A 15624-nucleotide genomic window follows, 5' to 3' on the forward strand; every position below is an offset into this window, starting at 1 on the left:
AAACCGTCTGGCCTTTTTGGAATGTGCAAAGAGGCGGAATGACTTAAACCAGCTATGATTGGAGAAGAAAAGAGAGTGAAAAAAGTGCCCTTTGCAGATAAACGCTGAGGTGTGGTTTTACCTCGAGGTGGTTGACATTTTGTTCTGACAGCGCTCTCCTAAATCAAGGCGTGCTGTGAGATACAGTAAAGGTCGAAGTAAAAGAGGATGGGCTGATATTACAACACGTACAAAAAAATGAAATGGTGTTATAGTTCTGAGTTGGCTTGTCTCTGCAGCACATATACTTACCCCTTGCACACATTTGGTCATACAATTTGATTGTGCATTGCAATAGTTACAATTTCAGTAATCAATACAGTCCTATTTGCTGAGAAACAAAAATATGTCCAGGATGCAGATGTAAAAGGGACAAGTTGTTTTCCCACGATAATTCCCACTGAGGTGATTAACCATAGGAAAAAAAGAAGAAATAATTAGTATAAAGTACCTTCGGTGCAGACTGCAGGGTGAGTTCACAGATGGAGGTGTTGGCCAGGGTGGGGCGTATTTGGAATGGTGTTTAGTGCCACCTTGGTTAAAAAATTAAGAAAGACAAGGAGTTAGAGCATTTACACTATTTTATCTCACTGAACTCAACTGTTTGCCAACATCAACAAACAGTAAGTTACATGATTTGATTAACAGCTGGCAAGATCACAGGGTAAATAAAGCCTTGTGTTGATTGTTTGTGTCGTTGTCTCTTATGCAACCAATCAAGAAACCGGTCACTTTATGTGCACAGCATGAAACTGATATTCCAAATACTATTTTTTTTAACTTGTCGCCAAGACACACAATGAGCAAGACATTTTCACATTGTAAAAATCAAACAAACACAGGACTTTCACCCAGCTGGCTGCTGTTCATGTCGCGTGTGAAACTAAAAGCCAACCTTAACTTGTTTTTCTTTACTTATCTAAGCTGGTCACTTGACTCGTTAGTCAACTGAGTCGTCAGTCAAGTTAACGTCGACCACAATCTTTTCCTACACCTAACTTTGTGGTTTTGTGGCCTAAATCTAACTTCCTGTGAAATCTGAAGTTTTATGTAATGAGTTGACACGGTATGTATAGTGTGATAGTAGCTCAGGTACTCTCAACCAGCATTATTATTTGTTATGGTGGGACTGCCATAACTGCCATATCTGTGCAAGCAGCTTTTTACAACCTATACTTCTGTTTAATGTTAGGCGCCGACCAGCAGTGTGTGCACTGATAGTTAGGTTAGCCGTTGACGTTTAGCCAAACACAGTCCAAAACAATAAAAGTGAGCTGTAGAGCAACTACTGAGAGGCACACACCAGTTATGTAAGCTGTGGGCCAAACACGAGCCAAACACCTCACTGTGGGCGCAGGGTAGCAGATGGGCGTCGACGATGCTCTCAGCTGTGTTCTCACTAGCGGACCCTATCGGCCGGGGGCTTGTGAAGAGTAGTGAGGGAGGAGCAGGCAGTCGATGGCAGTATTAAACAGGTAATGAAGTGTTTTGAGAAAGTGGGAGTCACTGCAACCTCGAGAAGTCCAGTTTGGGTGTCCAGTTTGAGCATTACAGAGGACACTGAAAATGACTACTTACTAGCCCTATATTTGGGGCACCCAAAATATAACGCAGCTTGCTGCAGCAGGATGAGAAATTTGCCGTGGTCAGACACAGAGGTGCACACTCACACACACGACCGATCACATGATTCTCCTGGAGATAATGATGTAAACAGATAAAACAAATGTATATGTCATTTGTGTTTTTGCACTTTGGCTTGCAGCCTTAATGTTGACTGTGCTGTAGCAGGGATGCCTCAATAAACTTCACTTAATGCAGTGGTTCTCAAACTGTGGGGTGCGACCCTCTAGTGGGGTGCGGAGGTACTACAGGTGGGGCGCGGGGATTCTAAAATGCAGATTCAGATTCTAAAAAATAAAATAAAAAAATCTTAATTTTGTATTTATTTTTATAATCCTATATTAATTCCACAGTGGGGAAATTATTCTCTACATTTTACCCATCCTTGGTAATTAAGGGGCAGTGTGCTGCTGTGGAGCACTGGGGCTTCAGAGTCTTGCTCAAGGACACTTCAACATGAAACTATGGGGAGACCAGGGATGGAACCGGCTACCTTGTGGATTCAGGACGACCACTCTCCCCATGAACATGATAACTTTACATAGTACAAAAGTACAAAGTACACAGACATCTTAAATCTTTTGCCAAATATTAATTCTTTTTTGAACAGATAGAACTTTATTTGCATTGTTCTAACAAAGTGATTGCACATGTTATTAGTTTTTGTCTGATAGAGCAATCTGGTTAACTTGAAAGGGATTTCAATTTTCTTCATTCTATTATTTGAAAAAGCACGGATGGAGGAGTCACAAAAAGGTGGACCATTTTGTTACAGTATTGTTGGGGCGGTGGGGCCCCAATGTTTTTCTTCCCCCAAAGTGGGGCGTGACAGGAAAGGTTTGAGAACCACTGACTTAATGTGTCACAATAAAGCCAGGGGTATCTTTGTATTTCAAGTTGCACACAACGCAATACTTTTACGATTGACAAACAATTTGTGTCCCCACATTTCAAGAAAGTGCGCTTCAAGGAAATGAACTAGTGTGCTTTACTGAAACAAATTTGTCGCCAGCCCCATCCAACCACATTTATCCAAACTGTACTATACATACTGTACCTTCTGAGAATGTCACATACATTGTTTTAGGCTTTTTCATTGAGTGACAGGGTGACAGCTTTGAATTAAAGCAATACACCGTTGTGACACACTGATAAAAGTCATCCAAGCTTTACAGAGAAAAGAAAATGGCTACTTACTGATGCTTAAACATTACTGAAATGACCTGTGCCAGGAATCGCAGTGAGGGGTGAGGCCCAGCCTGCCAGAGCCGTTTGATTGTGCGGGTGCCAATGATGAGAAAAGTTATTTATATAACAGCTGAACTGTGGCAAGTTGCCTCATGCTCTGAGAGCGAGCAGGTGCACAGAGAATGATCCCCCTCTTTAATGCATCCCTGGGGTACTTAAAATTGATGATGTATTGAAGCATCTGTATTTGTGTGTGCATTCATTTTAAATTCTATACAGTGTCAGGACATATCATTTATGATGTGGAACATACTTGTCAAAATGCCTGAGGTGGTTTGTAGTTATATAAGTTTGTAAGTCTTGGTGCTGACCTGTCGAGCAAGTTTGCAGCATTAGAGTGTTTGGGTCCACTATCCCACACCTAAAATCAGAGATGCATTAAATGAACAATATTAGACATTCTCTGACTTTAAATTTAGTTTTGATTGTGTTATTGGTTCTCATCGTTCCCATGCTGTGGTGTTGCTGCACTTCATTTCCAAGAGGTCCCATTCTGTCAATTATTCAGTGCGCCCAGTACTATAGTGTTATATGAACCAACCCATTCTCACTCTCTGTATTGTAAAAATCCAACGCACAAGGCACCTTTGGTGTTTTTACAAGATTCACCAGTCTTTCAACTAACTCCAATGTAATGTATTATTCGACGATCAGAGCAACTCATGAAGAATAAAGAGAGAAAAGGTCCACTGAGGGAAGAAGGTCAAGGTGTATGGGCAGGTCAAACAATACAGACTTTCACTCCGGAAACCATTGTTCATTTCCCATGTGAAACCAATTCCATGTATTGACTTATTTTAACATTGTTTTGTTATGTAAAAAGCATACTTAACTGACCACCACTTACGTAAGTGTATTTATTTAACGTAACAATCATATGTATTTTAACCAAGACCACGATCTTTCCTTAAATCTAACTAAGCACTTGTGTTGCCTTGTGTTAACCTAAAAACTAAGTGACACAAGTTGCATGTAATTAGTGCAAACTGTATGTTTTCTGTGATGATGGAAGTTTATTTTGAATAAACTACTATCACTGCATAGTACACTATGCATGTATTGAAAGCAAACTGTACGTTTTTTTGTAAACGTGGAAGTTTATTTTAAAAAGACACTGCATGTTATGAGATCAAAAGACACCATGCATGTAATAGTAGAAACTTTACATTAGCTGTGTTAATGGAAGTTTCTTTTGAAAATACACGATGCATGCATTGGGTGCAAACTGTACATTTCCTGTGAACATGGACATTTATTTTGAAAAGACACTTTGCATGTAATGACTGGAAAAAACACTATGCATGTAATGACTGCATAAGACACTATACATGTAATGACTGCATAAGACACTATGCATGTAATGACTGCATAAGACACTATACATGTAATGACTGCATAAGACACTATGCATGTAATGACTGCATAAGACACTATACATGTAATGACTGCATAAGACACTATGCATGTAATGACTGCATAAGACACTATACATGTAATGACTGCATAAGACACTATGCATGTAATGACTGCATAAAACACTATGCATGTAATGACTGCATAAGACACTATACATGTAATGACTGCATAAAACACTATGCATGTAATGACTGCATAAAACACTATGCATGTAATGACTGCATAAGACACTATGCATGTAATGACTGCATAAGACACTATGCATGTAATGACTGCATAAGACACTATGCATGTAATGACTGCATAAAACACTATGCATGTAATGACTGCATAAGACACTATGCATGTAATGACTGCATAAGACACTATGCATGTAATGACTGCATAAGACACTATGCATGTAATGACCGCATAAGACACTATGCATGTAATGACCGCATAAGACACTATGCATGTAATGACTGCATAAGACACTATGCATGTAATGACCGCATAAGACACTATGCATGTAATGACTGCATAAAACACTATGCATGTAATGACTGCATAAGACACTATGCATGTAATGACTGCATAAGACACTATGCATGTAATGACCGCATAAGACACTATGCATGTAATGACTGCATAAAACACTATGCATGTAATGACTGCATAAGACACTATGCATGTAATGACTGCATAAGACACTATGCATGTAATGACTGCATAAAACACTATGCATGTAATGACTGCATAAAACACTATGCATGTAATGACTGCATAAGACACTATACATGTAATGACTGCATAAAACACTATGCATGTAATGACTGCATAAGACACTATGCATGTAATGACTGCATAAGACACTATGCATGTAATGACCGCATAAAGCACTATACATGTAATGACTGCATAAGACACTATGCATGTAATGACTGCATAAGACACTATGCATGCAATGACTGCATACAGCACTATACATGTAATGACTGCATAAGACACTATGCATGTAATGACTGCATAAGACACTATGCATGTAATGACTGCATAAGACACTATGCATGTAATGAGAGCAAACTGTAAGTTTACTGAGAACACAAGTTTATTTTGAAAAGACACTATGAATGAAATTGGAGCCAACTGTTTGTTTCCTGTAGACAGGGTAGTTTATTTTGAAAATAAACTATGCATGTAACAAGGGTAAACTGTAAGTTTCCTGTGAACACTGAAGTTTATTTTGAAAAGACACGTTGCAAGCAATGAGAGCAAACTGTAAGTTTACTGAGAACACTAGTTTATTTTGAAAAGACAATATGCATGTAATGAGAGAAAACTGACAGCACAAATGCTAGACGGGTACCTAGAGCGCCATGGTTGGAAGCGTAGGGCCGCTGATCAAGTGGTGCCATTTGACGAGTTGGGCGTGAGAATCTGTTGCATGGATTCCTGCTTGTTGCAGGGCCTGAGAATTGGTCCGGGCCCTATTCTTTGTAGCTGGCTTACTGAGTTAGCGGGCTAATTTTCAGGATAAGATGATGTAGGTCAGGCTTTTCGGTTCCTCAAAGCAAGTTTAGAAAAATTACCATAGCAACACAGCCAAACATTTAAACCTGCTCAGGCTTACTGAAATTCACTGGATAAACTGGCCACTCCCACCGGACAAAAAAGGCAGCTCACTTCCTCATTGATGAAGGAGCGATATTAGCAGTGTTGGGGTAGTTACTCAGAAAAAGTAACTAGTTACAAGTTACTATTTACTTCTGAAAATTGTAACTAGATTACTTTACTAGTTACTGCATTTGAAAAGTAACTACACAACTAGTTACTTTATTTTTTTAAGCAAATGTCCAAATTAACCGTAAAGATACATGGACAAACATCATGGCCCTTTCATCACTTTATTTTCAATGTTCAATAAAGGGCATCTCTTAGCCTTTCCACATAGTGTATTGTAAACGTGTAAAACAAAATGGCATATAAAACTCAGCCATTAACTTGAACGAACATTAACCCTGTTCACACTGTCTGACCAAAGAAATATGCCTCACTTTAAAATCCACAAACAACAGGATACAAGAGGCTGTGTATGGTGGGGACATTCAGGTCAAACAGCATAACACATTGAAAACAGGCTTTGGGAAACATGAGACCCCACTAAACCAAATGGGGGCCGACTCCTAAGAACAAAACCAGCTTGTTATAGGAATCATTGTTGTCGAGTCAAACGTGTAGACTTTCTAGCAGAAATAAGATAAATAGAAAGTAAAACATAAAATAGGAACGGACAGGTGGGTCGTAAGCAAAGTAATTGAAAACGGAACCGGAAATAACCACGGGGCGCACTTAAGAGGGGAGGAGCAAACGCCGCAAGCAAAAAAAAAGAGAGAGTACAAAGCAGATGATCTGCGGCAATAACGGGGCATCGACAAGTCCGGAGAGGCAGCCGGTAAGAGGCAAATTCTGAACGCTGACTGACTGACTTTCACTTTCACCGCCAGTGTGGGAGCGTCAGCGACGTCATGGGGCTCCGCAGCGCGCTCACTCACTTGTGCAGGGGTGAATTGGTTGGGACAGATATCGTTGGGGTTAAATGGGGAGTTTGTCTTAGGTTGATTGTCTGGTGTCTCGTTATATTGTTTGCAATGTACATGTTGGTGGAAGCACAGCTGGGGATCTGTAGGTGGTGAAGGTAGGTTTTGTGCACGGGTGCAAATTGGAAAGATTTCTTTGCTGGCATATTTGAAATGGGGGTTTTCTGTTTTCCCTCCAAAGGTTTTTCACCTCTTTCGTTGCCGTATGGCGCGAATGAAAATGACTGCAGTGGCTTGATTCCAGAATAAAAGGAGAAAGAAAAAAGGAAGAAGTTTGTCGTCATTCTGAGTGAAACCCGTTTAAATCCGGGTAGATGCACCAATCCCTATCAAGTGGGGAGGCGGATAGGTCCAAAGCCATAACTTGACAGTGAAAAACCGCACCAAAAACAGGAAAGTCTGGAAAACCAGGAAAAGGAAATCTGGGAGCTTTGAGCTGGAACAGCAGAAGAAATAAACTGGAATCCTGGCAAAAGAAGACAATCAAGTGGAACGATAAAGCATTGAAGTAGTACTTACCTTCTCAACTGGAGTCAACGACGGAGCGGATTCAAGTATGATGGATCAAGCTATGGAGAAATCAGTTGAGCAACTCAAGGTCGAGCGAACTACAGCGAAAAGATTATTTACACGTCTGGTCAACAGCATTACCAGGACCTACAAAGACATGTCTGAAAAGGAGCTCAGAGACAGTTTCAATAATGTCATAAAAGAGGCTGAGAAAGTCATGGGCGCAAATGAAGATGTGGAGACTGCATCCATTGCGGAACTGGAGTCGGAGCTGGAGGCTGGTGAAGATGCTGTGTTAACTAAACAGCAGCAAGCCGACATAGCAAAGACTTGCAACGAGTGTGATGGGAAGCTAAAGGAGGTCAAAAGTCTGATTCAGGAGGCACTTTGGGATAACTTCGGGGATGTTGAATTGTCAACATCATTGCAGGCAGCAGAGGAAGTGGGTGACCGTGCTGCTGATGCGCGGCCCGATGGTAGCCAGGAGGCATACGACTTCATGCTCGACCACCTGCAACGACTGGTAAGGACTGCAAAGGAGGTGTACAGTCGGTGGAAACGATGGATCCCACCAAGTGTGCAAAAGGACTTTCAGAGCCGCGTGAAGAGGCTGGAGCTCCTCCTTCCCAAGCTGATTTCCAGGAAGGCTGACTACATACAGGATAGGAAAGAGGAGGAGGGGGAAAGACCACTTGGGCCCACGCCGGCCACCATCAGACTGAAACCTATAGCCCTGCCAAAGTTCACTGGGAATAAACGTGACTTCCACAGGTGGAAAAAGGACTGGGAAGCGCTCCAGAAGCAAGGTGAGCCGACCGGTTCAAGAGAAGTGAGAAAGTTTCAACTACTGGACAGTCTTGATGATAAAATCGCAAGAGACCTTCGCCTGACCAGCTATAACACGGCAGGTGACATTTTCCGTGTCCTAGAGAACCGCTATGGCAATAAAATTGCTATTGCTATTGACATAGTGGAGGAGTTGCAGAGAATGCCAGCTGCCAGAAGTCATCAGCCACGGAAAATTGTGGAATTAATCCAAGCTGTGGAGAAGGCACTTCAAGATTTGAGCGACCTTGGGGACACAGGTGCGATCAAAAATCCGCTGGTGACGAAATCAATAGAAAGTAAACTTCCAGAAATTCTGAAGAAGGAATGGCTTGTCTATGTCGCTGACAGGAGAAACGCAGTGGCAGCAGAGAATCGTTTTGACAGTCTCTTGGCATTCCTCAAAGGGCAAGAGAGCATATATGAGCAGCTCGAGCAGCTAAGAGAGGAGGAGCCAAGTAGGAAAGAGACCAGAACCGAGCCAAGATATGCCAGAACCAAGTCTACCAAATCAGAAGATGACCATTTTGGGTGTGTAGTCTGTGGTGACGGAAAGCACAAGAAAAAACTCTACTTTTGCAACCAGTTTCGTGCGCTAAAGCTAACGGAGAAGAAGGCTGCAGTGAGAAAGTTGGGAGCATGCAGGAGGTGCCTTGAAGTACATGAGGACGCTTCATGCTGCAAAACTGACTTTCTATGTAAAAATCAAGTCTGCAGAGAGGAGCAAGCTCCTGGGCATCATTTCTATCTGTGCCCAAATGCTGCAGCGAGAAAAAGCATCGGAGAGAACGAGCACAGATTCGGCCCGGAGAGGGAAAAAACCAGGAGGAAACATACAAAAGAGCAAGAGGAGTTCTTCAACAAGCTTTCCCCAGAATTGGCAAAGCAATGTCGGGATGTGTTCTCCAACACTGCGTCAAGAGCTTTCAGTACTAGGAAGGATACACCAAGCCTTCTTGTGGAAAGTGGACTGCAAGAGCTACCAGTGCTTATGATGCTCCTCGAGGTCACAGCAAATGCTGGACAAAAGATCGGGACATTAATTGATTTGGCTTCGGACACAAATTATATAACCCACAAGACAGCAAGCGAACTGAACCTCAGGAGTGAGGAAATTACACTTGTCGTCCATGGAGTTGGAGGGATGACAGTTCGTGTGGAGACGAAGCGTTACCTTCTAAGGATCCGAGTGAAGACTCCCAAGGGCACTCTCAAACCCCATCAATTGCTTTGTTATGGACTAGACAGCATAGCAAATGTCCACAAAAATGTGACACCAGAACAGCTGCACAAGTTTTTCCCAGGGATTCCACTGGATGAACTTGTGAGACCCAAAGAGGTACATTTGCTCATAAGCCACAGAGAAGGACAATTGGCTCCTCAAAGAGTCAAAGCTGTTGGAGACCTCGTACTGTGGGACGGACCTCTTGGAAAGACGGTTGGCGGAACGCATCCTGACCTCTTTGAGGGGCTCACTGTATCAGCCCACATGTCCAAGACTCATTTCGCGAGGTCAATGAGAGCAGCAGCTGTGAAGTATGAGGAACTCACTGGCAGGATCCCTGAGACCCCTCTACGAAACAAAGAGGCTAGCGCCAAGTTTCAGGAGTCAAGTACGTCAACCACCAAGAAAGATTTCCTTGAATGGTGGAAATGGGATAGTATTGGTGCAGCATGTGAGCCGAGATGCGGGGGTTGCCGCTGCGGGAAATGCCAGCCAGGCGGCAAAGAGATGACTCTTGCTGAGGAGAGGGAGGTCGAAATAATGAAGGAAGGCCTAACCTATGTCAAAGGCGATAGCCACAGCGAAGAACCACATTGGCACTCCAGGTATCCTTGGTTAGAGGATCCAGCCTCTCTGCCTGACAACAAAAGGACAGTCGAGGCTACATTTCTGAGAACAGAAAAGCAGCTAGCCAAGGAACCGGAATGGAAGGTTGCCTATACGGCTCAAGTTCATGACATGGTTGAGCGAGGGGCGGCAATCAAATTGTCTAAGGAGGCAATAAACAACTGGAAAGGACCAGTATGGTATGTGAGTCACCTTATTGCTCCTAACCCACACTCTGTCACGACCCCAGTGAGACTTGTGTGGAACAGCAGCCAGAAGTGCAGAGGTGTGAGCCTGAATGACCTACTGATGAAAGGTCCAGACGTCCTCAACCAGATTCGCGCTGTCCTGCTCAGATTCAGGTGTGGAGTACATGCTGCCCTGGGTGATATAAAAAAGATGTACAACTCTGTTTGGTTGGAGGATCGAGAAGTACACCTGCATAGATTCCTCTGGCGAGACTCAGAAGATGAAGAGCTGGCGGAATATGCAATCACAAGAGTAAACATTGGAGACAAGCCAGCGGGGTGCATCGCACAGCTGGCAATGCGTGAGACTGCAAACCTCGCACCTTTCATCCACCTCAACGTGGAGCGGCAGGTGCTCGAGGAGGACAGCTACGTCGATGACATTCTCACATCCCACAATGACCTTGACAAGCTTAAAACCATCACAGCAAATGTGAAGCATATCCTGCTAGCTGGAGGGTTCAAGCTCAAGCCTTGGGTCTTTTCTGGGCAAAGTGGGAGGACTGGTTGGAAGGATGAGCTGGAGAAGGCCAAGACGAAGACGTTGGTCCTGCCAAACCAAAGGAGTGATGATGACAATAAGGCGCTCGGCCTGGGCTACATGGTAGAAGAGGACAAGCTCCATGTCATGACCGCAATCAATTTCTCGAAGAGAAAGAAAAAGATGAGAAGCGGCCACGACCTTCACCAAGAACAGGTCAGAGATCAGATGCCAAATCCCCTTACGCGGAGAGAACTGCTCAGCCAAGTTTCAGGTCTGTATGACCCAGTCGGCCTGGTAACTCCTGCTAAGCAAAAAGGAGCTATACTTGTGCGAAGGGCGTTCCAAGAGGCGAAGAATGGAAAATGTCCAATCAAAGACACATGGGACATAGCACTCTCAGAGGACCTCAGGGAAGACGCGATTAGGCTCTTCGAAGAATACATTCAACTTGGCAAAGTCATGTTCACCAGAGCACTAACGCCTCCATGCTATGTTGATAAACCCTGGGCAATCACATTCTCAGATGGAAGCGAGCATACGTATGGAGCAGTGATGTATCTAAGATGGAACTCGAACCAAGGCCCAATGGTTACGCTGGTGGAGTCCAAAGCAAAATTAACTCCCTTGGACTGTAAAGGTGATGCTGTGAAAGCAGAGATTTGTGGAGCAGTGTTTGCCTCGCGGCTGAAGAAGTACTTTGAGCTGCACAGCCGAATCCAGATTGGAAAGTGGTACCATCTCCTCGATAGCCAAACAGTTCTTGGTGCAGTACAACGAGAAAGCTACGGCTATCAGACTTTCTTTGCGAATAGGATTGGGGAAATTCAGGACGGGACAGGGATTCAAGACTGGTGGTGGATCCCTGGGCATCAAAACATCGCTGACATAATAACCAGAGGGGCCAGCCCTCAAGACTTGGATGAGGACTCAGAGTGGCAAAATGGGCCAGAGTTTCTGAAGTTACCAGTCAGTGAGTGGCCAATCAAATCGGCCAAAGAACTAGCGAGCGCTGCCAGAGAAAGCGTCAACAAGTTGCAAAAGAAGGCATTTGCTGCTGTGACGAGAGCCAAGGCAAAGGAAGCTGAGTCAGACCAACACCAAGCAGTAACTGAACGAAGAAGACCACCTGCAGGATCAGCCATCCTAGGCCTTGTGGATGCCAAGCAGTTCAGTAGCTTGACTAAACTGGTCAAAACAATTGCATGGATCTGGAGAGCAGCAAAAAAGTTCATTGGACGAAATAAAGCCGCAAAGAGCTCAAAGTGGGAGGCAGTTTCTTCGAGAGGAGTTGTCTCGGTAAAGGAACGAGAAGATGCCCTGAGAGACATCTTTCTTGCGGCGCAAGAAGGCACAACCTTCCCAAGCACCACGACAGACAGACTAGTAGTCTATAAAGAGGAACACTCCGGGCTTTTAGTTTGCGGTGGCCGAGTGCAAATCTTCAAAGAAGATCAAGTAGGAGTCCCTATCTTACCCTATAACACATGGGTGTCCACACTGCTTGCTCGGGAGGCCCACCAAGAGAGTCATGATGGAGTGGCTGGAACCCTGCTCAAGATGAGAGGGAGGGCATGGGTCATACGAGGCCGAAGGATTGCCCAAAAGGTTGTTGATGGCTGCATAATCTGCAAAAAGGCAAAGGCAAGGAAATGTCAACAAGTAATGGGTGACTTGCCGCCGGAACGAACAGAACCTGCTGCGCCATTCAAGTTCACGACCATAGACCTCTTCGGACCGTACCAAGTCAAAGATGACGTGAAGAAGAGAGTGAGACTAAAGGTCTGGGGTGTGGTCTTCTGCTGCATGGCCAGTAGAGCTATCCACACAGAGTTGGTAAACACACTATCAACAGAAGGGTTCCTGATGGCCTACCAAAGGTTCACGGCGATCAGGGGGCATCCAAGGAAGATCTGGACAGATCCAGGCACCAATTTCATTGGAGCTAAACAAGTCTTGGAGGAGCTTTACAGATTTCTGGATGGCTTGAACAAACCAGCCTTGCAGGAGAACGCAGCAAAAAATGGGACTGAGTGGATGTGGAAAATCCACCCAGCCGATTCTCCACACAGAAATGGTGCTGCAGAAGCTGCTGTACGCATCGTAAAGAGAGCACTCCAGATTCTTGGAAAGGGGTCGGAGCTCACATACAGTGAGTTCCAGACAACTCTTCACATCGCAGCCAACCTGGCAAATGAGCGCCCAATTGACGCCAGAGTACAGAGCCGGGAAGACTGTATCCAGTACATCACACCCAACACGCTCCTTCTTGGGCGGGCATCTCAAACTGGGGATGTCCAAGCATTTGACTTTGCTAGCTACCCCTACAAGAGACTAAGAGCAATGCAGTCAGAGGTGACCAAGTTCTGGAAGCATTGGAGCCAACTTGCTGGTCCCAACTTATTCGTGCGGAGCAAGTGGCATACTACAGAAAGAAATGTTGCTGTTGGGGACGTTGTCTGGCTAAGTGACCAAAATGCGCTAAGAGGGCAGTTCAAGCTTGGAAGGGTCATCAGTACGAATCCAGACAGTAAAGGCATCGTGAGGGACGTCAATGTCAGAATCTTCCCAAGCTACAATGTTCCTGTGACGAGACCAACAAGGGAAGCAAGAGCAAGTCATCCGACCGTGAGCAAGCAGAACGGGAAGATCCAGGCTACCATCCTTCACAGAGACGTCAGGCGGTTGGTTGTCTTACTACCTGCTGAAGAACAGGACAACATCTCCGGAAGATGAGAGCTGAACTGGAGCAATAAAGTTTGCCTTTTTAAAGTTGGCGATCTTCACAGTGGTTCCATGGGAAGATCGAGTGGGAGGTGTCGAGTCAAACGTGTAGACTTTCTAGCAGAAATAAGATAAATAGAAAGTAAAACATAAAATAGGAACGGACAGGTGGGTCGTAAGCAAAGTAATTGAAAACGGAACCGGAAATAACCACGGGGCGCACTTAAGAGGGGAGGAGCAAACGCCGCAAGCAAAAAAAAAGAGAGAGTACAAAGCAGATGATCTGCGGCAATAACGGGGCATCGACAAGTCCGGAGAGGCAGCCGGTAAGAGGCAAATTCTGAACGCTGACTGACTGACTTTCACTTTCACCGCCAGTGTGGGAGCGTCAGCGACGTCATGGGGCTCCGCAGCGCGCTCACTCACTTGTGCAGGGGTGAATTGGTTGGGACAGATATCGTTGGGGTTAAATGGGGAGTTTGTCTTAGGTTGATTGTCTGGTGTCTCGTTATATTGTTTGCAATGTACATGTTGGTGGAAGCACAGCTGGGGATCTGTAGGTGGTGAAGGTAGGTTTTGTGCACGGGTGCAAATTGGAAAGATTTCTTTGCTGGCATATTTGAAATGGGGGTTTTCTGTTTTCCCTCCAAAGGTTTTTCACCTCTTTCGTTGCCGTATGGCGCGAATGAAAATGACTGCAGTGGCTTGATTCCAGAATAAAAGGAGAAAGAAAAAAGGAAGAAGTTTGTCGTCATTCTGAGTGAAACCCGTTTAAATCCGGGTAGATGCACCAATCCCTATCAAGTGGGGAGGCGGATAGGTCCAAAGCCATAACTTGACAATTGTAGTGGTTTAAGAAAGATAGAAAAATAAATGGTACTTTTGGTGATTAGACGCTGCGACTGATCGCTGGAGTTTCATACTAGAGTGAAGACGATCACAGATTAAACTCAAGTTATATATTTAATCTGTTAAATTGTTCACCATCTGGTTAAATATGTTCATTGTAGGTCTGAACCACAAAAGGACCACAAACTACTGTCTTCTAAGATTGTATCTGTTGTTTCCCTCAATAACTTGTATTATGTATGTCATTAAAATCAGAGAGCTGGAGAGAGGAAACACTTTTTACAACACGTAATGAAGAGAAACTATATTTATATTGTGGGTTATTTTATAATGATGTCACAGACTCATTCCGCCAGTAGAAATGGATCCTGCGCGTATAAGCAGGACACATCACAGTATATAAATACTCAATGCAGATTATTAAACGGTAACAGACGACAGAGAAAACATCTCCACTTTGACACTCATGATAACTGTGTCTTTATTAATGTAAGTAGTAGTTTAACACCATTAAATCAACTATTTTAAGTGCATTTTTATTGGAATGTTTGCTAAAAACTCTCCGGACAAAACTCCGTCAGCTGTTAAAGCGATCAGATAAGATGTGATCAGATGTGATCCGCTGTCAGTCGGTCGCAGTCATCAGAAACCTACGACGTCGCTTCACGTGACGCTTCAGAGGAAAGACCGTCTTATGTCTATTAAAACATATTTCCTCGCGTCTTCTCTCAGCGCTTGGTTGAGGGAAACGGGGATGCAATTTAGAGACTCGGGACGTACCCTGTGATGGACTGTTCATCAGGAAGTGTTGTGTGACTCGCGCGCCTCTAAAAGAAAACTTTTCGGACTGGTAAAAATGTTTTGAGTAATGTAGGAACGCGCGTTACTGAGGTCTAGTAAAGTAGTGTAGTTACCAATATTTTGAGTGTAATGCGCTACTTTACTTCATTACCTATAATAGTAATTACGTTACTGTAATCCGTTACTTTGTAACTCGTTACCCCCAACACTGGATGTTAGTTATAGTAGTTTTATAGGGAGAGAGTTCTTCGAGATCGCCAAGATCCGTTCTTACATCATCATGACTTCCTGTACGAGCGCTATCGATTCTGCTGACAAGGACTCATTTATTTACGAGAGCTTCTCGAGCCGCGGACATTGATCACCACAGGCGCAGCCGATCACCCGTCTCACAGACATAGACTATCACCCGCTGCATGCCGTACTGCTCGTACTGTTCATTTAGCGCTTAAG

Source organism: Taurulus bubalis (assembly GCF_910589615.1).
Source record: "Taurulus bubalis genome assembly, chromosome: 11".
NCBI lineage: Eukaryota > Metazoa > Chordata > Actinopteri > Perciformes > Cottidae > Taurulus > Taurulus bubalis.